Below are 26,197 nucleotides of genomic sequence, written 5' to 3' on the forward strand. Positions count from 1 at the left end.
CATACAGCGTGGATACAAGGAAAAGGACATATGGATCCTTGCGGTCAGCCGAGCAGCTATTACTGCTTTACATAGTAACAAAATCACCTCGAAGCTAGTCCTAGAGGTGAAGAGTAACTAAATATATTCGGCAGCCGAAACAGGCTGGCCCTCAGGTGGATTCCGGGAAATAAGGATATATCCGGAAATGAACTTGCCGATAAAATGGCAAAACTAGGAGCTGAACAGCCCCTGATAGGACTAGAGCCCTACTGTGGCATAGGGAGGCACACTATAAAAAGAATACTTTAGGAAAGAGGACGGCGCCATGGGGGCAAGAACACTGGAGGAATACCCCAGGCCTAAAGCAAGCCAAAACTTAAATAAATAACTACAACAAGAAGAGGTTCAAGAAACTTTTTCAACTAAGAAAAATTCACTTAGGATCGTTACCGGATTTCCTAACCGGGCACTGTAAACAGAAAAGTCACCTAGGTATGATGGGAATAACCAGCAGTAGAACTTGCAGATTCTGCCACATAGAGGACGAAACCTCTAAACACATCATCGCAGACTGTCCGGCATTAGCAAGTATAAGAAGTAAAATCTTAGGAAAATTAAATTAGAACTCTTACACCTAAGCTCCTGGAAGAATCAACCCACTAAAACTCCTCGAATTTATTCGAGGAAGTGGGTTGATATCTGAGCTGTAGGCTCTGAATGGGGGTACAATAGATCTTACAGGTCGCGGTACACTAAACACCCCGATATTAATAATAATAATAATAATAATAATAATAATAATAATAATAATAATAATAATAATAATAATAATAAAAATAATAATAATAATAATAATAATAATAATAATAATAATAAAGGAAGAGAAAAATACATGGTGGGCAAAAATCCTCTAGCGTTCCGACTGGAAATAAAGCTACAGTGCCTGTGCGATGTTAAATGGGTTTCAGCTAAGATCAAGAGTCGGAACTGGTGCTCTGAGTTTTCAAGATATCCAGGGGATGATTCATGATCGTAGTAATAAGGTACTCTTTTATTGTTATTGTTTGAGTTCTGCCAAAGCTTAGGATATAACATTTTGTGACGATTATCATTAACTTTAACAAAAATTAACTTTAACTGATTTAATTAGTTTCGTTATTGCCACAAAGCTGCACAATAAAATTCTTGTAACCAAAAAATTGTAAAGCAGCGTATCAAATTAGAAACTAATTAAATAAATATAACTTACATTTTGTGAAAGTAAATAACTATCGTCACAAAATTTGACATCAAAAGTTTTTGAGTCTTAGGTGCGATAGTCACATTGTTCATACCTCGTCAAACGGTGTGTTTGTTTGATCTTTAATAATCATTATTTTTGAGTTTTATTAATTTTTTATCAAAAATAATAATTATGCCCTATGTTTTATATACTTACTCAAAAATTGATATGTAATCATTACCAAATAATTTTTGTTATAAAATTAATGATTACGGTTCCTTGATTTTTAAATAAAATAGTGCGTATAAAAATGTGCTATTTGAGTAAAAAAAAAAATTTTTTAATTATACTTTTGTAATCTTGTTTGTTTGAACGAATGTTCGTACGAATGTTCCGTTCTCTATCATGAAAGTATTATTTTTTTAACATTGCACAGGAATGACTCTTTTCAACTAAAAACACCCGTCGTATAGAAAATTAGGCCCTCAAATTGTTTCAATTACTTTAGTTATTTTTATTAAATGAGATTTTTTTATTTACCTTACAAAACAATCTAAATGCATTAAATATTACCTTGCCTTTTTATACAAATTCTCTTAATATAAAACATACATTCAGAATTTGGATTATTAAAGCGTTTATTAATAGTGTATTAAGGAAATTAAATTGGAGGCTTCCTAGCATGAAGCGAGCCACATTATATTGCAACTAAGCAGTTATCATTTTCAGGTTTTCTGGTCGCATATTTCGGAATGCAAATGAATATAAGCGTTTTAGTCAATTATATTCAACTTATCAAGGCATTTTTCCAAAACTATTTTAAAAACAAAAATTTAATTCTAAAAATTTCCGAGAGTTTACATGATGACTCGCGATTAGACATTTTTAACAAAAACTGCAATTTTTACTGTTTGATTTTATCTGTTACAAATATATTTTTTCTTATATAATTTTTAAAATAATATTACATGAAGAAACATTCTCCAATTTATTGCAAAATGAGATGTCATACTGTATACATACTATTATTATTCATGCTTCTAATATACAATAAATCTTTATAGCTAAATTAAAGTATTATTAAGAATTGTATACCTATGCTTTTCCAGTTAGAGGTCAGACAAACTAACATTGATCTAAGACTATTATAAGCTAACGCAATTAGTTTTTACTGCTTTCATCACATGCAGCAAAAACCAAAATTGGTATACTTTTTACTTAATAAAAATATTATCTACGGTTTTTATACAATAAATATGTTTTCATCGAAAGAGGAAGTTGAAGTTGTTGTATACGGTCCTCCAAGTTCTCGCGGCCAATTTTCTGTCGAATAGTTCTTCGGCAAAGATCCATTAGGGGCAAGGGTTCGGCTTAAAAGATACAAAATAACTTGTTAATATTACGTTTTTAATTTCAAAAAACGAAGATCATTTGGAAGACGACAGCTACAACACGAAGGATTTAAAAATATTGAAAACCATACAAGTCCACTCTAGTTGAGTTAACCGACTAAAAGATACCTGTTGCTATTCTATTCTATTCTATTCTATTCTATTCTATTCTATTCTATTCTATTCTATTCTATTCTATTCTATTCTATTCTATTCTATTCTATTCTATTCTATTCTATTCTATTCTATTCTATTCTATTCTATTCTATTCTATCTCTATTCTATTCTATCTCTATTCTATTCTATTCTATTCTATTCTATTCTATTCTATTCTATCTCTATTCTATTCTATTCTATTCTATTCTATTCTATTCTATTCATTCTATTCTATTCTATTCTATTCTATTCTATTCTATTCTATTCTATTCTTATTCTATTCTATTCTATTCTATTCATTCCTATCTCTATTCTATTCTATTCTATTCAATTCTATTCTTATCTCTATTCTATTTTATTCTATTCTATTCTATCTCTATTCTATTCTATTCTATTCTATTCTATTCTATTCTATTCTATTCTTATTCTATTCCATTCTATCTCTATCTTATTCCCTATTCTATTCTATTCTTATTCTATTCTATTCTATATTCTATTCTATTCTATCTTCTATTCTATTCTATTCTATTCTATTCTATTCTATTCTATTATTCTATTCTATTCTATTCTATTCTATTCTATTCTATTCTATTCTATTCTATTCTATTCATTCATTCTATATTCCATTATTCTTTAGATATCTTCTATCTTCCCATTCTTATTCTATTCTATTCTAAGACTCTATTCTATTCTATCTTTATTCTATTCTATTCTATTCTTATTCTATTCTATTCTATTCTATTCTATTCTCTATTCTATTGGCTCTATTCTATTCTATTCTATTCTTATTCTATTCTCTATTCCCATTCTATTCATTCTATTCATTCTATTCTATTCTATTCATTTATTTTATTCTATTCTATTCTGCCTCTATTCTATTCTATTCTATTCTATTCTATTCTATTCTATTCTATTCTATTCTATTCTTATTCTATTCTATTCTATTCTATTCTATTCTATTCTATTCTCTATTCTATTCTATTCTATTCTATTTATATCTAAGCTTTCTTTCTTTAAATTTGATTTAAACTGATCATGTGTCATATAGCTCCCATGGGAGCCATCGGGGTTCAAACGTTTTGGAACTCAAAAAAACAAAACAATCGAAAATTGAGCTTAAAATCATTGCAGCTTCGATGTTTTTTTTACGTGTAGGAATAATTACCGATTTTTTTTTTTTTTTGCAAAAGCTGCAAGGGCATATAAAATTTCGGCAAGTTGATGTATGCTTCCTTTCTTGTTTGGTAATGGACTAGACCCCAAGAACGTCATCACCATGACCAGGAGTTGTTCCCAAATGACTTGTATATTAAAAAACCTAAGAACACAGTTCTGTCCTCCGATCAAAAGTCAATTATGTCTATAATAACCTTGCTTATATTAATATGATATCAATATTAATTCAAATACGAATTTTTCATAATCGAATTGACTTGCATAGATTTTGCTCCTTTTTAAATAAAGGCAAAAAGTACTATCAAAAGATTTGAAATGGTTGCATTGTTCAACGCTGAATAGCTCCCAAAAGCGAATTTTTAGAGAAAATGAATGACAGTCTATGTAGCAAAAGGGCGGGGTGAAGGCATAATACATTTTTTTTATTTAAGAGGAGGGTTTGAGCTTGGGTTGGTAAATTTTTCACACTTTATGACACTTTTTTTTTTTTTAGCACAGTTTAATTCCTTTTTTCAAAACACGTCGAATGACATCAAATTTGATCCCCCATGCTCCGTTCAAAAGGACCTATTCCATACTTTTTTGTATATTTAAAAATACAAAAGTTTTCTACATCGTTTCTCAATTTCCCAAAAAAATTTTAAGGACTTTTTTAGAATTTTAGAATAATACCTTTTCAGAGCACTTTTGAAAACCAGCTAATTTATCGGGAAATCGCTATACTTTAAACGGCAATAATAACTTCTAAACCAGTTAATGAAACATATTTTAAAAGTGTATATTTTATTTTAGTGAATGTTTATTCATTTTTCGTCACAAAATTTGATATCAAATATTTTTCTATATATTGAAGGTGCGATCGTAACTACTCTTTTTTTCCTTCGTTGAGATGTTTTTTGTTTGATATATAAAAAGTTGCGTAATCTCAAAAGCTTTTGCTGAATCAAAAATATGAAGAAATCTTTACGCGAATTTTCAAAAGCGGTAGAACAAAAAGTTTTTCACCTCGAGCTGCTTAATACAGTTAAGTTGTCTTCAGGACCCTTAAACATCGCTTTGTTACACATATACAAACCAAAAACGGAAAAACGGTCTCATTTAAAAAATAATGTGTTTGTTGTTTATTGAATATCTTTTTAAGTATCGAGATTTACATAATTGTGGTGTCGTTGTCCACGTGGTTTCAATGCCAGAAGACAACATTTTTTTTCGCACTCTTCACCCCCATTTTTCCGAAACCAAATGACTTTCTAAAACGTAGTATGCCACAAACTCTTAAAAAGAGAAAAACCTTTTGATTGCTATATCATTTATTAAGATCGGACTATTCTTAGCTGACCTCCGAATATTGCGGCTATAGGTTATAGAGTTGTAGTCTCCTTGCGCAAAGATGTTTGCCCCCAAAACGTAAAACGAAATGTTGGCCCCTAAGTTGGGGTTTATTTCATAATGGAATTAAAAACCCCAATATTAAATATGAAATACGGCCCCTCAAACCTTGTTTAAGATCATATGCAGTTAAGAAAGTTAATTGTTTTTCGGTTTACTTATTATGAACTCTGTAAAAATAAGTCCCCAAAGCAATAAGTCCCAAAAAAAATCGAAATAATGCCCCAAAAATTCATACAAGAAACAATGACAATGATTTTGAATGGAATTTGGGGTTTATTGCCTATTTAAAGAAAAAATCTATATATTTTGTGATTTGCATCCCGTGAAGTGTATGTGTCCGTAATTCTCGAGTGTGAAAAAATTTATGGATTACGCCGAACTGGCCATTAGTTTTATGTAAAGGGACAGAAAATGCTAAACAAAAACAAGTCGACATACAAAATATAATAAGACTAGAACAATACCTGCCTTGCTAGAGTAATCTTGGCAAAAAAATGACGAGGCCACCAACATATCACTAGCCAAACTTTTTTTAAATTCGTCTCAAAGTCCTCTTCAAGTAATTGAGGCATTTAACTTAGAATCTGTGTGGATAACTCAAATCCACTGAGGAAAAAAAAAGCTTTTGTTTATTTTCATCCTTATAAATAATAAATGAAGTAAAAGAGTATATACCACCGCCGAACAGAAGATATCTAATCGGAGGAACATTTGAAATAGGTTCCATAGGTTGCTCTAAGCAGCTTCTTATTGTTTATATTCAGCACTTCGACAAGGTAATTACTTTGAAAATTATAATTGAAAAAAATGCTTTAAAATTAGTTCCTTATTGCAAGGGATCGTAAATGATTTTTTTTCAAAATTTTTTTAATGATACCGTTTTCCGATTTATATTAAATTAAAATCGTAAATCTGAACTTTTAACTATTTTCTATTTCCAAACAATTTTTTTTTAAATATATAAATAGAGAAGTTACATTTTTTTTTAAATTTAATACTTATTTTAATATCTTTATATTAATTAAGAAAAAGCCAACGTTATCATTTGCTATTCTGATTGGATTTTTTAATGGGAGCAATATGCTATAGTCGTCCGATCCGGCTCGTTCCGATTTATATAGTACCTGCAATAGAAAGACAACTTTTGGGAAAGTTTCATGCAGATAGCTTTAAACATGGCTAGATCGACTCTCTATTGATGATGATCAAGAATATATATACTTTAAAGATAAGGAGATGTAATGCCCTCCGCAAGGTATATAACAATCAGACACTTGTGGGCCTAGAAATGCATGGTATATAAAATCATTCTTTTTGCCAATATTTTGTATATCCTTGTATATCCACTGAAATTAATTCAATTATTTGAATTATTTCGATCAAATAAAACTCAATTGTATTTCACCGACATTGTTGAAAAACAAAATTTGTTTGCTAAATAAGTTACGGGAACGCCAAAATTGCAAGAACCCTAAGAGTGTTTGATGAGTCTGCGGTGAGCGTGCAGACTAAAATAGCTCTAGCCGTAAGTCCACGGATCACTCCCTAGGGGTTTATGTATACAAAAAATACAAGGTCACTAAAAACAACAGAAATTAAAGAACATTATAACACGTCTAATCTTGTGTCACCTTTTTGAAATTAGAAGAATCAGATTTCGGTAAAGAATATGGAGGCATCCAACGCTTATCCTTCTTCATGCGCTTTAAGCAGCTTCTGAAGAACAGCCCAGATCACTTAAAACTTAAAAATTATGTTCTCTGTTCAAATTAAAGCATACATTTAATGTATTACAATTTTATATTCAATTTTAAAATTTGAGACAACTCGCGGAACTAAATATAACTTCATTTTGTTAAAAACAGAATATGCACATACATTTTTTTTAATAAGTTGCTGTTGTATAATTAATAAAATATACTCACGATCTAATCCACCAATGTAACGCATGGTTATTTCACAGTGACCCCAAACCGCCGAAACAACTGGATACAATTTTTTTCCTCTCAGCCCTTTGAAGGCAATACCAAGATACTGCTGATCAACAATGAAGCTTAGTGTTCCTTCGTCCATATCTAATGCTACTAAGAACTTGTCTGGAACTAAAAAAGCTTCGTCGTTTTTTAATATGGCTGGATATGTGACACCAGCGCAGTTTTTTGAGTCATGATACAATTTATTTCTTCTAAATCCCAGCCCCAACTTTGTTCAGTTGATCCGACTAAACTTTGATACCCAACTGAATGTAACGGCGCATCTGAAGTGGATACGCCGACAACAGCGTGTGTACCTCTTTGCCTTGTTGGCCAATAAATTTCCCAAATATGCAATCCCTTTTGTGAGTCCGACCTTTCCGCGAATACAATCAGTACTTTGAGCGACTGGGTGTCTATGAAATGTCAACTTGTCGTCCTCTTTTACAAAAATGTTTAACGACCTATCTTCGGAGTTCCAGGAATGCTTCAGTTGTAGTTCTCGAGACGCTGGCGGCATATCAAGCAAAATATCGATGCGCGCTGGTTTAACAAAATCAGCTTGTAACTCTCTTGGTATTATTGGTTTAAAAGGTAGACTGTGAATCATTACGACTAACTGTTTTGACTCCACCACTAATTTTTTGACCCATGTTCATGCCACGGCAGCTTCTAGATCGTCTTTGGTCGATTGCAACTTTGTAGGATAATCGAAGACGTTCGAACTCCCTGGGTTCCAATCTTGACAACACAACTCTTGGGGAAAGTGTGGATATAGATGAAACACTTTGAGGACGTCGCCTTTCACTGGACCTAATAGAAGGTGTCCGACCACCCTTATACCTGAAAAGAAACCATAATGTAAGATTTTTTTTAAAAGAAGTTCATATTTTGAAGTTGGCAGGTATAGAAAGCTTAAATATGTACATACATATAAATATACATACATATCTACAATGTACATAAAAGTGGTTTGTGTGCACGTTTATATTTAACCATGCATGTATGTATGTAAGACATTAATCTTGAAGGTATGTACATACGTACAAGTAGGTTCTACATAATGTATACAGATATGTTAATATTAAGAAAAACAAATAGAAGACTTTACTTAACTTCAATTAGAAATTATAGTAAATACGAAATTTTTAAACTGAGCTTCATTTTTAAAAGTTTACCTTTTTTTTTCCAAATTCCATTTATAGAGCAGTAAATTAAAATTGTACAAAATGGCGTCTCCGACGAATAGCCAAATATTTCCTTAAGTTAGTTGTAAAATAATGTTCATTATTCACGTTATAATAAAACTAGCACACAAATTTATTTCAAAACAATAACCAATTTGTTTTAATGTGATTATAGAAAATGATTTTTCCAAAAAAAACGGCGTCTTCTGATCTTAAAATACAATTACAAACACTACCACAAGACTCATACAAGCTGCACACAGGGAGACAGGGTGTTTACAATCAAATAAATCAACTCTTAAGGCCAAGTACACGTTACGATTTTGAATTAATAATGTTCAATGGTTTTAAAATAAACATTTCAAGTGTCCAACTTCCATTAAAGTATTTGTGTAATTTGATTAATTTTTTGTTCTATAAGTAAACAACTTGTTCAAACTAATTTAATTTCATGCTAATAGAGTCATCAGTCACGCTTAAACTAAAGTCTACTAGGACAGGTTTTAACACCGATTAATTTGTTTGAGATTATGTAATCCAATTAACTAAAAAAATTGTGCCAAGAATAGGTTAAAATTAAATTGGTACGCGCGGTCTTACTTTTTATTTTTCAAATAAAAAGGCCCGAGCTTTTCCGTTAAAAGGCACGGGCTCTTCCGTTGGGATCCTGGTTTTTTAAAAATTATCGAAAATGTTACAAATACCATTTTTTTTGGCAAAAAACGGTTTTGCCTATATCTTCAAATGAAAAATTTTGTAAAAACACATGTTATATGTAATCTTATACAGTTTTATACCCCCTGCAGAGGGTATTAAAATTTCAGAAAGAAGTTTGCAAAGAAGATGAGACATTTGTGACCCTAACAGTATTAAAATTCCAAATCAGCACCACTAAAAGAGTCAATTTAGCCATGTCCGTCTGTCCGTCCGTTTCTACGCAAACTAGTCTATCAGTTTTAAGGCTATCTGCACGAGCCGCATCGGACGACTATACCAAATAGCTATCATAGGAACAATCGGAAAAATAAATGAAAACGTTGCTGTATTTTAATTTTTTTGTTCTTCGAGATGTATTGGTTTAATATTCCAAAATGGGAGCAATCAAATTATAAACCAAAAATGGATAAACAAAAATATTTAACTTTAAATTTTTTTTTTATTTTGAATTCTTTTGAACATAGTAATGATTTTAAATTTCAGAATAACGCTTTCAATGTTATTTAAATCGGAAAACGATTTCAGATAGCTGACAATTGGAACGATCGAATAATTGAGCTATAAGTCGTCACGGCTTTAATCATACAAGCATATATATCGAAATGTAGATGTTTTAAAGAATATTTAATCTTGGAAATAGAAGCAAAAGTTTTCAGTTAATTTAATCGTTCCCGAGAAAAACGCCAAGTAACCTAACTTTTAATCATTCGTTTCAAAATAAAAAACCGTTGAAACACATTTGCGTCGCTATGCACATAATAACACACGGAAACTTATCGTTTTATAGAAGTGTAGTTATTAAAACAAAAATAATGTACACACCATTTCAGTTAACTACAGTCAACTACAAATTATTAAAAAGAATTTGTTTACAAATAAAAATTTATATCCTCTTTCCACGCAGTCCATCCGTTGGAAACGGTTGGAATTTTCAACAAATGTGAAACTATAATTTGCACAGAGAGAGAGACCAGCTGAAATCGGAAGGTGGATGGTGAAGGGATCTCTGTGGAAATACCCTATTATTAAGTGCGGCGCTCCTTAATTTATAGCCCCTTTCCACAGAGATCCATCTACGTTCATGGTTGACCTGTTGACTTTGTTGTTACGTTTTGACGAGCCACATATGTATGTTCAGTAGAGCTTAAATCGGAAGGCGGATTTGCTCTGTGGAAATCGGAGTTTCACATTTGTCAAAAATTACAACCGTTTCCAACTGATGGACTGAGTGGAAAGAAGGCATTGAATAGTTATTATATACATAACCCGCAAAATAGGCAAAAAGACGATAGTTTTTTTATTAGTGCAAAATGTTTGACGCCATTATTATGGTGGGATACTGCAATATTTTAAAAGACTACCTCCATTTTCAACAAAATACATGTATTTCATTTTTTTCAGTCATATTTCTTGAATTTATGTTTTGGGTATTCCCGAAACGACTGAATTTTGAAAATTCATCAGAAATACACTGAAACTCGATCAGCTATTCCATACAAATTCAACTTGCTGAAATTATAGCAGTTTCTGCTGAATAGTCCTTTCAGAAATATAAAAATTATTTTATTTTTAAAATTTGAATTAGATCTTGGCAATTAGGCAATAATTGATCTAAAAGGCACAACAAAAAGCGGCTTAGCAATTAATTTAATCAATATCACCTCTGATAAGATTAAGCATTAAAATAGAATTGTTCGATTTACAAGAGGAGCAATATAATAGCCGGATTCCATTGGCGCATTAAAAGGCATTTAGCCTAATGCGCATTTATTTACACAGGGAATCCCGTAAGGCTAAATGCCGCATTTAAAATAAATGCGATTAAAAATCATTCGCCCAGAACATTTTTAGAAAAAATACCGAAAAATACTGATTTTTAACGAAATTTCGTTTGTGCCACCACAATAGCAGCTGGGTTTTTATGCATGGATGGCGTAATATTTGATTTCTTTGGAATATAAAATCTATTTTACGTACAAATTCTGAAAACAATATCAAGCGCAGTAAATCCTGCTCGCAGGTCCACAATGCATTACTTCTGCATGTCTGGCAGGAAAAAAACTCACACATATACGGGGAACTTTGCTCTTTTATTAGAAACTGTGGTGCTCTCCTTTGCAAACCCGTCAAACAACACCATCAGCTTCCCTTTCTTGTCGTCCAAGTTAACAAATGCCTCGATGGCATTAGGGATGACCTGCTGCGCACTAAAGATATCCGTAAACTTATTTTTTTAATTCATGATTTTTAAATCATTTCGTTTTGATTTGCAACAATTCAAAAGTAAACAAACCCAGATCAGCAGTTCGTGTCACTCATATGTCGGAGTAGCATTGGCTAAATGCTAATGCGCCAATGGAATCAGGCACATTTAAAAATCCACTAATGCGGCAATGGAATCAGGCTATAACTCCACTAGGGTAAATATTTTGATCCCAAGAACACATTTTTTTGTACCCACTCATTACGAATGGTGTGTACTTGACATAAAAAACCAAAAGGGATATCAATTTTCTAATTAATTTAATTTAGTTGTATAAGGATCATCAAATTCTTTCGACCACCACCTTTTAAACCCATGAACCCTTACAGCCTTGTAAGCAGAAGGTGTTGAATCGAATTTCAGTTTTGGCTCAAGAAGTTATCCTAAGTCCTTAACTCAATTTGGCATTGGCATATTATGAAAAAATTAACTTGTAAACTTAACCTTGCACACATAATAAGTCATCATAAGTTACTTTAAAGTAAGTTTAGATTTAAGAGGTAGATTGGCAACATCTCTGAAAACAATCAATATCAACTGTAAGCCGAAACGGACAGTAAATTATTATAGAACTAATAGCCTGATTCCATTGCCGCATTAAAACGCATTTAGCCAAATGCGCATTTATTTACACAGGGAATCCCATAAGGCTAAATGCCGCATTTAAATTAAATGCGATTTTTAAATGCGATTAAAAACCATTCGCCCCGAACGTTTTTAGAAAAAATACCGGAAAATACCGATGTTTAACGATATTTTGTTCGTGCCACCACTAAAACAGCTGTTTTCTATAAGCAAGGTTGGCGCAATTTTTGATGTCTTTGAATATAAAATCTATTTTGTATAAAAATGACTGAAACCTAGAGCGCACGCTGCAAATTCTGCTCGCAGTACCACAATGAATTACTGCTGAATCTCTGGCATAGAATAACTCCCACATATACAGGGATCCTTGCCCTTTTTAGAAACTGTGGTGGTCTCCATTGCAAACCCGTCATAACAACGCAATCAGCTTCTCTTCATTGTCGTCCAAGTTGGCAAATGGCTCGGTCGCAATATGGATGTCCTGCTGAGCATTACAGAGTTTAGTAAATTCACTTAAGTTCATTAATTTTAAATAATTTCTTTGGATTTGGCAAAATTCAAGAAGTAAACAAGCCCAGATCAGCTGTTCGTGCCACTCACATGTCGGAGTAGCATTAAACAAATGCTAATGCGGCAATGGAATCAGCGCACATTTAAAAAGTCCACTAATGCGGCAATGGAATCAGGCTATAAGAAAGCTTAACATCATCATGAAAATTAATAATAAATTGAGTAAACAGCAAAGAACCCAAACGACTTTCCTAGGTCACTTAAAAATATTACATAGATAATTTTGGAAACCGTGTTTTGAAAAGAGAGCTCTCTGAGTTCTTCCATTCAAATAACTTGAGACCCAAATTAATCGATTATATGGAAAACCCAAGTTTATCTCATTTAAATAAAATAAGAGAATGGTTCAGAGAATTTTGACCATTTTTTCCCCAAAAAACGTTGAAACTAATACTAAGAACGAAATCGGGGGTGTGTGCTTATGCTTAAAAATAAAATTGGTTTAAAATGTATCTTTTTTAAAACAAAAGAGTTTTAAATTATGAGTTGTTGATTAAACGGTGTGCTAAATGTACCAAATTAAAAATTTAGACTTCCGATCGGGGCGCTTTCAAAAATTGATCTCCGTATACATGTATTAATACGACAGCGAAACGGTATTGAAACAGACAGACAGACGGACATTGCTATATCGACTCCCGTATTGATCCTGATCAAGAATTAATATACTTTTATGTGGTCGGAAAAATTCCTCCCTTCATTGCGTAACAAACTTATGCCCATAATTATAATACCCTCTGCAAGAGGTATACAGGAACAGATAAATTTCCAAGGAGCATAGCAGAGGGGACTAAAAAGCATTTTTCTTAGATTTGACACCATTCCAAAAAGATTTTGGCTTTTGTTTTTGTCCGCTTTCGACTTCTGCTATGTACTGATGGTGAAGATATTTCCGACGACTTCCGAAAGTCCGATGCCTGCCGCAGCTCATAAACTGTGAGCAACAGCAAAGCAGCAAGCAATGAAACGAAAACAAGCGTGCTGCTTTTTACTTTTATTCGCTTTTTGATTTTTGCATTTGCTTCGACTGCAACTTCTGCTTTTCTAGGAGCAGAAGAAGAAGCAAAATCATATGAAATGAAACTTACTTCAGTTTTTTAAACACAGCTTATAACTATCGTGCGAAAGAACTGTTCCCCAGAAGTGATATTTCACTTTGATAGAAAAGGCAGTTTTCACAAAATGAATTTTGCAAGAATGGTCCGCTGAAGGCGCCAAACTATAAAACATGATGAACATCGCAGTTGATAATAGGTAAATTACATGAAATTAAGGAAATTTTAAAACCGGAACTAATAAATACTAAATCCTAAGACCTATGTATGTCGTTGCGTATATTATTGACTTATACTATCTCATGTGGATGATGCTGGCAATAAGGAATGAGTATGGCAAGGGGTCCGCCCATACAAGGGCGGTCAGGTTAAAGTCACTAATGATGGATAGATGCTGTTGGTCCTCTCCATGCTTGTTGTAGATATGAGTTTTTTTGTGCTCAATCATTACAAACAACACAACCATCACACTGCCAGAGAAGGTTCGGCATAACTAAAACCCCAGAAATGTCATTTGATAGAGTAATTAAACAAGGAAATTAATACGCAGTAACTTAACATCTGCGATTCAACAAAATATTAAGTAGCAATACCAATAAAAAACAAAAATGCAAACACAGTAGCAAAAAGCTGTATTTGAAGAATTAATTCTAGTACGGTCCAATGAAGACGTTCAATACGGACATGGGAACATAATATAAAAATTCAATAATAGAAGAGTTATGCAAAAATTTGAATATCAAAAACATAACTTCTACCGCACATAATCATCAGACTGTGGGAACTGTGGAGCAAAGCCACAGAACGTTTAATGAAGTTTATCCAGATCATACATCTCAGTTGACAAAACAGATTGGGATGTGTGGATGCAATACTAAGTATATTGTTTTAACACAATCCCCTCTATGGTACATGACTAATGTCCATATGAGTTAGTTATTTTTGGTAAAACTTCAAATTTTCCTAAAAATTGTAATATTATAGATTAGATAAAACCCTATATAACATAGAAGACTATGCTAAAGAATCAAAATAATGTTAGAATCACTTAAGCAAACATAAAATTAATTACGACAAAAAAACTTTAGATTTTGAGTTAAGGGAATTTGATTTTAAATACGGATCCCTATAAAGTATAACAGCTATGAGCTATAACATAACAATATCAAATAATAAAAATAAAAAAAAAATAGTACATATAGATAGATTAAAAAATTTTATTTCATAATCAATTTGGTTCTTTAGAAATCTATCACGTGTGGCTATACATAATATAAAAACAATAACTATAATAAAAAAAAAAAAAATTATTAATATTACAAACAAAAAAAAAATAATGGCTAAAGGGTACATACTGTAACACTTTGTTACTTTTGCATCATCTTCATGGTTAGATTTTGTATACAATAAATTGATATTTCAAAAGCCAAAGACACTAACAAAATATGTATACAAACTATTTTCGACAATGAAGGAAGATAACATCTAAACTACTCTGGGCACGTCCAAATCGTTCCATTACAATCTAAAATTTACAATAGAATTAGAAGACAACTATAAGAAAAACATACTTAGATTTTCTTGTTAGACATGAAAATATTAACATCAAAGAACCATGATTAACAAGAAAGGAAGCAAACTTCGGCAAAACCAAAGTTCATATACCCTTGCAGCTATTTCAAAACTAAATACTCTTGAAAACGTTAAATGATGATTTACTTTCGTGTATTTTTAAAAACATTGAAGCTATAGTTCCTATGGGAGCTATATGCTATAGTCGTCCGATTTTAATGAAATTTAAACCGTAATTCTGAAGTATTTAACCATTACTATATCTCGAAGAAGTAAAGATTTAAAAAAATTAAAATTAAAATTAGAAAACATCAAAGTTATAATTTTTTTTAATTATATTTTCCCATGGGAGCTATATGCTATAGTCTTCCGCTCCGGCTCGTTCCGACTTATATACTACTGAAATAGAAAGACAACTTTGGGAGAAGTTTCATGCAGATAGCTTTAAAACTGAGAGACTAGTTTGCGTAGAAACGGACGGACAGACGGACATGGCTAGATCGACACTCCTAGTGATGCTGATCAAGAATATATTACTTTATAGGCTCGAGATGTCTCCTTCACTGCGTTGCAAACTTCTGACTGAAATTATAATTCCATCTGCAAGGGTATAAAAATACAGCAAATGGCTGTTTCAGACTGTTGTTAGGCATATCGGACAAGATGTACCCCCAAAGATACAGATAAATAATGACAAATAATAATTTTGAAAAAAAATTAGAAACAAGCACCCAAAAAATAAAATTATCGGAACTACTAATGAAATCTGACTGCTGCAAAACAATTGAAATAAAAGTAATCGCACACCAGCCAACAAACACATTAGAATATATATTTTATAAAACCAAAATTCGGTGCAAAAGGAACGGACAAAGAAACGTGTCAAAAAAATATATAGTAAAATTTAAAACAAGGATAAGAGAACATAAATCTAACTACAAATTACGACGTCAAAACATTTTCCAAAATGCAGTTATTGTCCACAAAATTTTGATGTAAGTGGTTGTGCAACAAAAAACAACAATGCAGAAAGCTCTTCGCGTTAGAAATGGCGCACAAACCCAAAATAGACTCTCCGATTAAGATACAAAGACAAACTGTATACAGACACCTACTGACAAATCCTCGTCAGGCAGACGATCAATGGGCTGATTCCATTGACGCATTAATACGCATTTAGCCTAATGCGTACTGAAATTTAATACAACATGTTCGTAAACTTTTTGCCCACAATATTTCCACAGGGACTCCCATAAGGCTAAATGCCGAATTTAAAATAAATGCGATTAATAGCCTAGGCGGGTTTCTGCTTCAACGACCAAATTCCGCTTCAGCGGCATTTTCTTCCATAAAAGGTGCATGTGCTAGAAAGAGACGACGGGAGTAGGCTGTAAATTCGGTAGTGGTGGTAGTGGAAATGGAGATGCCTACTAGCCAAGTCTGCGGTTTTAAGATATATGCAATTATATGAACAAATGCCAATTCGATATGAAAGAATAGGAAGATATTCACTTCATTTGACCTGCGGGGTAAAAAAGCTGGATGATATTTATGGGGAAATCCAGCAGAAATTAATGGATCGGGTGATCACCATATCACCATGTCATTCATCAAAGGCCAACATTAGTGCATAAATCATTTACAGAGGAAAAACTTTCAAATTATATTTAGTTTTGCGTTAATATCCATTTTTTTTTGTCGGAAAAATTGAATTTTGTGTGCTTTTCTTTTAAGTTTTGTAGATCAATTAGATGTTTTTGCATCAGCGGGTGCTTAAAGTTTTTCGCTACAACTTTTTAAAGCGGCTGTATGCAGACCGGAAAACACAAATGGTTAACGAAGTTTCGTTAGTGCCACCTCTATAAAAGCAATCTGGCAGGAAAAAACTATATAAAACCATATATGTACGGTGATTTTGCTCTAAGAAAGAAACTGTGGTGGGCTCCTCAGCAAACCCGTCAAACGAAACCCTTTCTTGTCGTCAAGTTGGCAAAATGCCACAATACGATTATGGGCATCCTGCTGAGCATCACAAAGTTCCGTAAACTTACTCATATACATGATTGTTAATTTATTTTTGTATGGATTTGCGACAATTCAAAAGTAAACAAACCCAGATCAGTTGTTCGTGCTGATGGAATCAGGCACATTTAAAAAGTCCATTTTATGCGCCAATGGAATCAGGCTATAACATAATCGTATAAGACCGATATCACTGTCAATTTGAAAACAGTAAGAAACAGGTAAGCCGAGCAGTGCAGACGTGTAAGTAATGTATGTTTTATGTTCAAAAATTGTTTGAGACTAGAATTAATTATTATTTTAGGATTTTTAAAAATAGTTGCAATGAAATAGTTGCCATTATAGCAACAGAAATATTTTAAAATAAAATATTAAAACAATGTTTTTAACTTTCCACCACCATCACAAGACATCGAGCCGGCTTTCAAAAACTACTTCTACTTTACTTTTCCAGCAGTGGAACCCGTTCTTTGCCGTGGAACACGCAATGCTGGCTTGTAGTTTACATCTTGTTAGACCAAGCTCAGCTTGTCATGTGGTGTAATGGTTAAGATTTGCGATTAAGCCATGTTACACTGGTTCAAAACCCGTTGTCTTCATTTTGGAAATTATTTTTAAAGGGGATCGCCCCTTGTGACGCTCAGTTTTTAAGCATTTTTGGGATTTTTGAAAAACCAAGAAAACTTATCTACAAAAGTCTACAAAAAATAATAAATAATTATTTGGGACTTATATAATCAAACTAAAGAGAGTGACCTTGCTAAAAAAAGGGTTCCCATCGTAGCCATTTTTAGGCTATAAACGAAGAACTAAGAATATAACCTCTCTCCGTTCTTTCGCTCTCCCCTCATCTACAAGCTTCTACTAAAACAGAAAATTTTTTAGTATGAGATGTGCAATCTTTGTATTGTACAATCGGAGAAGTTATCACATGTGGACGTCTAACCCGAGCAGCAGCAAAGCCCGTCAGAGCAAAAACATCAACAGTACATATCCGTAGTAGGCACGACACATTGACAAGATTCGTCGTGCAAAGTACTCCACAAATGTCTGTAAACTGAGTAATGGGTACCTTAAGGTTGGGGCAATCAACTACAGCGTTACTTCTTTATAGTTATCTTTTGATAATATAGTTTATTATCGGCAAAAATTTAATATATAAAAACACCAAAATAAAATTACATTACTTTTGTTCAGGGCGGTGCTTTTATTTTGTCGCCCTTTGAGCTAAGCTTTAATCGCAAAATTTTTTTTTAAAAAATTACTCATTAATGTTTAGAATTCATCTGTAACATTTCATTAGGTCGTATACATATCAACAATAAAACATGGTTATACCTTGTTTCTAATTTTTTTATTGGCCATAAACTTTATTTATGAATTGAATTTTATTTCTTGGATGGAAATAAGCTCTGTCCTTGTTCTCTCTTTGAAGAGGGTAGACATTTGAAGACATTTTCTGAACTTATATATATATGTACTTACGATCAGCATCACTAGGAGAGTCGATCTAGGCACTTCTGTCCTGTCCGTTTTATACGCAATAGACCGTACTTTCACAAAAAAATTTCTCTTATTATTGTTGTTGGTATATATATATATATCTCGAGCCGGGTCGGGCTGGCCGGATAGGACGATCTTACCATAAAGCTTCCTTTGAAAAAAAATTAAACATTTTTAGTTATATAGTGATAGTATACTATTTTAAAATTACGGATCTAATTTTATACGGCATGAACATACATATAACAGAACAGCTGATGGCTGGCCCTCGCCAACGAATGGTTACGCCGGGCGATTAGCATACGATAAAATAATAGATTAAAAGTGCGTGGAAGCAGAAAGTTAAACCGGCAGCCTTACAAGTTTTTAAGTAAACGAAACCAATAATCATTATATGCAGTTAAACAATTGAAGCGTATGTTGGATTGGGAACTTAATATACTTACTAAAAAGGTACAACCCCCGCGACCACGGATGGATTGCCCGCGAGGCAGTAGACGCCATTCACAGTGGCTCCCATCTTATTTGAAACCAAACACCATCCAATTCATAAACAGCCATTAATAACTAAATTAAATTTTTTTTTTGCTGACAAACACTTTAAATACACCACCGCATTATGAAAAAAAAGGACCCCGGCTGAATCATTATCCATGCCATTGGAATACGGCAACAAATTTTAAATTTCTTATTCTACACAATTTCTCCAATGTAAAAGGGCTTATTAAAAATCGTATACTCCAAAAATTAATTTTAGTTTCTCTTGTTTCTCTACAGTTTTCTGTGTGTTGTATGTATGTACGTATGCGTACAATGTGTGTGAAAAAGGATTTTTTGTTACGATACATTTCTCTGTTCCGATCCCATTATCGAACGATTTATCGTGATAATCTCATAAATTTTCAGAAATGGTATTCATAACTCATTTCCGGTTCACCACATGAGTCTGCATAGTTGAAATCCGAGACGATGCTTTGCATTTTGCAGGATCGACGCGATTTTCCATTTTGAAATTCAGCAAGATATAAATTTCAATGATTAAAGAAATATAAAAAAAAGTTGACAATAAAAACCACATGTCCCTGTCATTTAGCTTACCGAAAAAAATCTCATATTTTGATGAATTTTCATTATTTTAATCTATATGTGTCTGGGAATACGCTGCAAAAAGGATTTTGTCGAAAATATATTTTTTCGTATATTCCTGATAACCGTAAGGTACCAATTTCTATCAAGTTATACACCGTTATTTACCTTTAAACACGTTTCCCGAAATTAGTGCAGTCCGATTTTAATAATTTATTTTTCCAATTACTCACAATACATAGCGTTTGGCCGAGTAGGATTTTAAATTTGTTTTTTTTTTTCGTTCCGTTTTTATAGCTCATTAGGTCAAAAAATGTCGTAAGAATTTAATTTTTCACTTATTGTTGCATAACAAATCAAAGGAATAAAATTTTCCTGATTTCTGATCAACCCGCTCGACAAAACGTGACTTAAGCGGGACCACTGCAGTTTTTACGTGTGTTATGAAAAGCACATTCCAAGGTTCGGGTATTTTTTTTCAAGTTTATAAACAACAATTACAAATCACATGTATCTTTAAACAATAAAATATCTTTTCAAATCTATGCAGTAAATCCTTTGAAATAAATTCCGTAAATAACCACTTTAATAGTTTTACTCGATTTTTATCGACTTTAACCATCAAAGTCACATATTACTAGAAATAATTAAAATTATTTTTTGATATTTTCCCTATTTAGTCATCAGTTAGACGGCGTCTTCTTTGCGTTTGTATTCTTTCCAAACTTCTAAGACCGCTCCATGACTAAACTTATAAAACCGTGCAACAAGTATTGATTTTTGTTAAAGAGGCAAGAACGGGCATTGATATAAATTGATTCTTAAGTAATTTGTTTAACACATATGATTAATACCTTAAAGGCGTTTAACAGAACATGAGTGCTTTTGTTAAAATTACCAAGAATTACACATTTGCAACAAATTGGTTATAAGAACACCAACACATATAAATATAGAACAACGATTAGTAACTATTAATTAACATACCCTAACAATTATTTCCATTACCACATTTTTAGTTTTAAATGTTTGGTTCATCTGATATTGGATTCGCAAGTTGTTTAATTTTTCCCTCACTATTTGTCTGAACACAAATAACACTCTAATGCAAAAATCAAATATTTTTGAACACATTCAAATTATGATTGACTTGCTATGATGATTTGCAGCTCAATTATTTGATAGGCAGCTATATAATAATAATAATTAAAATTAAGAAATTAATTAAAAATTAATAATAATAAAAAAAAAAAGAATTTCTAAAAAAATAAAATAAAAATGTTAAATTTTTAAAATTTTAAAAATAAATTAAATTAAATTAATTATTAAAGTACATTTTTAAAAATAAAAATGTATACCCAATCTTATATACAATATACGCTCAAAACACATATCAAAATTGAAAAAATAAAAGGAAATGAATTTTTGAGCATACACTGCAGAAAGATATCAGTTTAATTCTATAATGCATTTAATTAATGCGTTCAACAAGTATTATTATACATATTCTTTTTTTGTTTAATTCCAGAACAACAAAACATAAGGTACTTAAAGTTTTTATCATATATAAATTTGTATTAAATTTCAGTTTTATAAACTTATTTCTTTGATTTGTTTGCTCTCTTTTTTCTTTCAGTTCAGTTTAGGGTGAACTCAAAATAAAAGTGGTCCCTGTTTATGGTGAACAAGAGATAAGAAATTAAGATTTATTTGGTAAGTGTTTCTAAATTTATATTTACATTTTTATCAAACAGGGTTTTGCATTTCAGAATTTTTAGTTTTTTAACTGTTTACAATTTTTGAGCACAAATGAAATTGTCATTGTGTTAACTGAAAGCAAAATAGGGACGGGTACCGGATTACCGACCACATTAAGAACCTTAAGATGGCTTTCACTTTTAAGATGACTTAAGAATCAAACCAGCCGAATTAACAAAATAACGAGATAATAAAAAAGTGTATATAAAAAAAATTATTCAAAAAAAAATTGAAATTAAAAATAAGGGATTTTACATGTTTTAGAACCACTCTAACTATGTTCTTGCGGAACGAATTGCTTGTTTTGTAACAAATCCTGAAAGTTTTCCGAGAAACAGTTTTAAAGTTCGTTCTAGTAGTGCGTTGTAGAATGCTTGCACAATGCACAATTGAAATTTTTGTAGATGCAAAAAAGCGTAAAACAATTAATTTTAGAATGTGTTCACTTCCGATTGGTAGTGGACGGCACATATACTATAACATGCTCACACTTTTTTGCGTGAGTAATTTGCACCGCGACACAGTGCGCGTGTGCCGACTGCGGTTTCATACTGTCCATGTCAAAACACTATCCTCACCCTTGAGATAGGGACGGGCCGACCATATATGGTGCTACCGTCAGAACAGTCTCCAGGGATCGCCGTCATAAAAAATTCTTATAAATAACCCAAAAGGGGTGCCTTATACCCAGAAACAACAACAAAATTGGTGGAACCAATTCAAAAAATAATATAAACTGTTAAATATAAATAAATAAGGCTTTAGCTGTGGTGATATGTGGTCCAATTCTGAGATCTTTTTCGTATTCTAACTAAAAAAATATATTAAAATTCTTTGAATAAAATAAAAGTTATTTTTAACATACATTAACTATGCAGCATTAAAATCAGTTTGAACAGTTTTTTAGTTAAGATTTCATATATTGTTTAAGTTTTGGATGGTGTTAGGTTTAAATAAGTTGTGAGCCCTTTAGCTGTATTACAGCAGGATCGATAAAAAATGCATCGGCATAAAAATCGAAATAAAGTGGATTTATAGAATATGTATTTAGCTTTTGTAAAAGCTTCGAGGGTATGTAAACTTCTTCTTGCCGAACTTATCTTATTTCTTGTGATTTTTTCGTTTTTAATTCTTCTAAAAAATATTTCTAAAATTCTTGCAAATACCTTTACTAACTAAAAAATAAATAAATTTGAAAATTACACTGTTTAATTTAGTTTTAGATGTTTAAGATTTAGATGGTTTGTGTGCAAAATAAGATTTCCACCACTGCACATGTGTATGTACTCTTTTTATTTAATGTATTTAAATAAAAAAATTTTAGGCATCAATAAATTGTTTTTAATTTTTTTTAACAAAATTAAGTATTTTAAAAATACTATTTTAGACTAAGTAAATAATAGCTTGATTCCGATGCCGCATTAGTGGACTTTGTAAATGTGCCTGACTCTATTGGCGCTTTAGCATTTAGCTTATACTGCTCCGACATGTGAGTGGCACAAACAGCTGATCTGGGTTTGTTTACTTTTGAATTTTGGCAAATCCAAAATAAATTAATTAAAACTAATGAACATGAGTGAGTTTACTAAGCTCTGTAATGCTCAGCAGGACATCCATAATGCGACCGAGGCATTTGCCAACTTGGACGACAAGGAAGCGAAGCTGATTGCGTTGCTATGACGGGTTTGCAATGGAGACCACCACAGTTTCTAAAAAGAGCAAGGGTCCCCGTATATGCATATGCATTGTGGTACTGCGAGCAGAATTTGCAGCGTGCGCTCTAGGTTTTAGTCATTTTTATACAAAATAGATTTTATATTCAAAAGACATCAAAAATTGCGCCAACCTTGCTTATAGAAAACAGCTGTTGTAGTGGTGGCACGAACAAAATATCGTTAAACATCGGTATATTCCGGTATTTTTTCTAAAAACGTTCGGGGCGAATGGTTTTTAGTCGCATTTAAAAATCGCATTTATTTAAATGCGGCATTTAGCCTTATGGGATTCCCTGAGTAAATAAATGCGCATTAGGCTAAATGCGTTTTAATGCGCCAATGGAAACAGGCTATAAGACAGGCAGGCGGATTTTACTCGGTTGGTAATGCTGATAAATGATACACATACAGTTGTGCAAGGGTTTCTACATACATCAATGTACAAGTGTATACATTGTAGGGTCGAAATGGTCTCCTCTGCGATTTACAGTACCGAACTAAAGTGATGCACAGTTGCAAATGTCAACCTCAAATGTTATTCCCAGGCGTATTCAGCATTTTTTATGAAACAAGTTTTTTTATATATTTAAATTAAACATTTATTTATTCAAAGGCACATTTGTTTTAACGGAACTTCTCCTTAACTACTTGGCGACAAAAATTTTGAGACAAAGTGACGTTTTTATCAAGTTTTCTTGCCATTTGCCTAAATTTATACAAAATGGCACAAAAGCGCAAGGAAACTAATGCAGCTCAGCGAAAAATTATGCTTCACCTGCACAGTGAAGGCAAATATTATGACAAAATAGCCCAGATTATGGAACTAAGCTGATTCACAACCAGAAAAATCGTGCACCGCTTTAAGGGAGCAGCAAGTTTGGAGAACGCTCCCAGATCAGGACGCCCGAGGCTCTTAACTGACCGTAAATCTAACAAGGTGGTTCGAAAAGTTAAGCTAGACCCGAAAATATCTTTTCTCAAATTGCCGCTGAGGTTAAAACTGAGTCTGGGAAGGAAATTCATCCCATAACAGTTAGAAGGACCCTTCGCAAGGCCAATTACCATTTCCGTACTGCTAGAAGAAAGCCATTGATCTCTGAGGTCAATCAAATAAAGCGTTTAGCCTATGCCAAAGAGCACTTGACTAAGCCAATTGTATATTGGGATCTGGTCATCTTCTCTGATGAAAGTAAATTTAATATATTTCGATCCGATGGCCGTCAGCAAGTGTGGCACGTACAGTAAAACACGGCGGCGGAGGAGTCATGGTGTGGGGATGCATGTCATCGGCAGGTGTTGGAGAGTTTGTCTTCATCGAGGAAATCATGGACAAGGCATACTACCTCAACATTCTAAAGGAAAACCCTAAAAAAATGGCCTAAAGCTGAATATGCCGAATTGCTTCACATTTATGCAAGACAATGATTCGAAGTATACTGCCAAAAATGTGCGTATGTTGCCATATCCACCACAGTCAGCTGACCTGAATCCGATCAAGCACCTTTTGGGATGAACTGGATCGGCGGATGAAAAACACGACATTTCATCAAAAAATGACCTTAAGAAGGCCTTATTGGAGGAATGGCGAAATATTTCAGATTAGACTACAAAAAAAGTTTGCTCATTCCATGCCTAGGCGTCTTGAAGATGTTATAAAGCAAACAAGAAAGAAAACAAACTTCGGCAAGCCGAAGTTCATATAACCTTGCAGCTATTGCAAGAATAAAAATTTTTAAAACAATAAAATTATGATTTTCTTGCGTATATGTTTAAAAACATTGAACCTATGATGATTTGCAGCTCAATTATTTGATAGTTTTTTTTATATATTTTTATTATTTCTTTGGGAGCTATATGATATAGTCGTCCGAGTTTGATGAAATTTAAACCGTAATTCTGAAAAATTTAACCATTCTATATGTGGAAGAACTAAAAAAAACAAAAAACAGCAAAGTCATAATTGTTTTTAATTTATTTTTTCGATTGTTCTTATGGGAGCTATGTGCTATAGTCGTCCGATCCGGCCCGGATTTTTGGTGAAGTGTGCCAAGACTTTTGTTTCACGAAATAAGTTCGTTTTTTGTTTAAGATTAAATAGTTTTAAGTACGTTACAAAAAAATACCTAAACAAATGTGCCTTTGAATAAACAAATGTTTAATTTAAATATATGAAAAAAAGATATATCATAAAAATGCTGAACACGCCTGGGAATAACATTTGAAGTTGACGTTTGCAACTGTGCCATCACTTTAGTGCGGCACTGTACATATGTATCTGACCATTTTGTTGTATTCTCTGCAAGGGTGTAAAATTATCTTTTATATTGGACTAAATATTAGATAGCTAATGACCTTAAAATAGTTTAATTTATTCCATTATGAATTTAATTTTGAACAACTCTTCTTTTAATAAGCTGAACATATGTACATATTTACATATGTACATAAGTATGTACTTATACATATATAAGTATACATATGTATACATGGTTACGTTTGTACGAAAATTATCGCATAAAACAATTTAAATTATCTTTAAAGAATTTAAACAGAAGAACAACTATAATGCTAACGATACAAAAAATAGACACCCTACGGGTGTATGTATACGATATTAATACTTTGATATTTTGCTATACGTACATATGTAGGTATTTGTCAGTTTAAGAATTTTCTTTAGCCTTACGAAAATAATTAAAGCTGTTTTTATAAACACTATTATAAGACACATTTTAAAACTCAAATAAGTTAACTTACATTACTTCTTTCTTGTTGATATTTCTAGAATAAAAACAAAACAACACATAAAGCAAATTACCACAGTGGAAATTTGGTACATTGCAGCGTACATCGGCAATGTCGCGACATGTAA

At 32.4% G+C, this 26,197-nt stretch overlaps 1 pseudogene; it reads right to left on the reverse strand.

Moving 5' to 3' along the window:
• Positions 1–1,824: 1,824 nt before the first annotated feature.
• LOC121467742 lies at positions 1,825–26,197 on the reverse strand (annotated as a pseudogene).

This window comes from Drosophila elegans, unplaced genomic scaffold (genome assembly GCF_018152505.1).
Source record: "Drosophila elegans isolate 14027-0461.03 unplaced genomic scaffold, ASM1815250v1 contig_649, whole genome shotgun sequence".
NCBI classification, from domain to species: Eukaryota; Metazoa; Arthropoda; class Insecta; order Diptera; family Drosophilidae; genus Drosophila; species Drosophila elegans.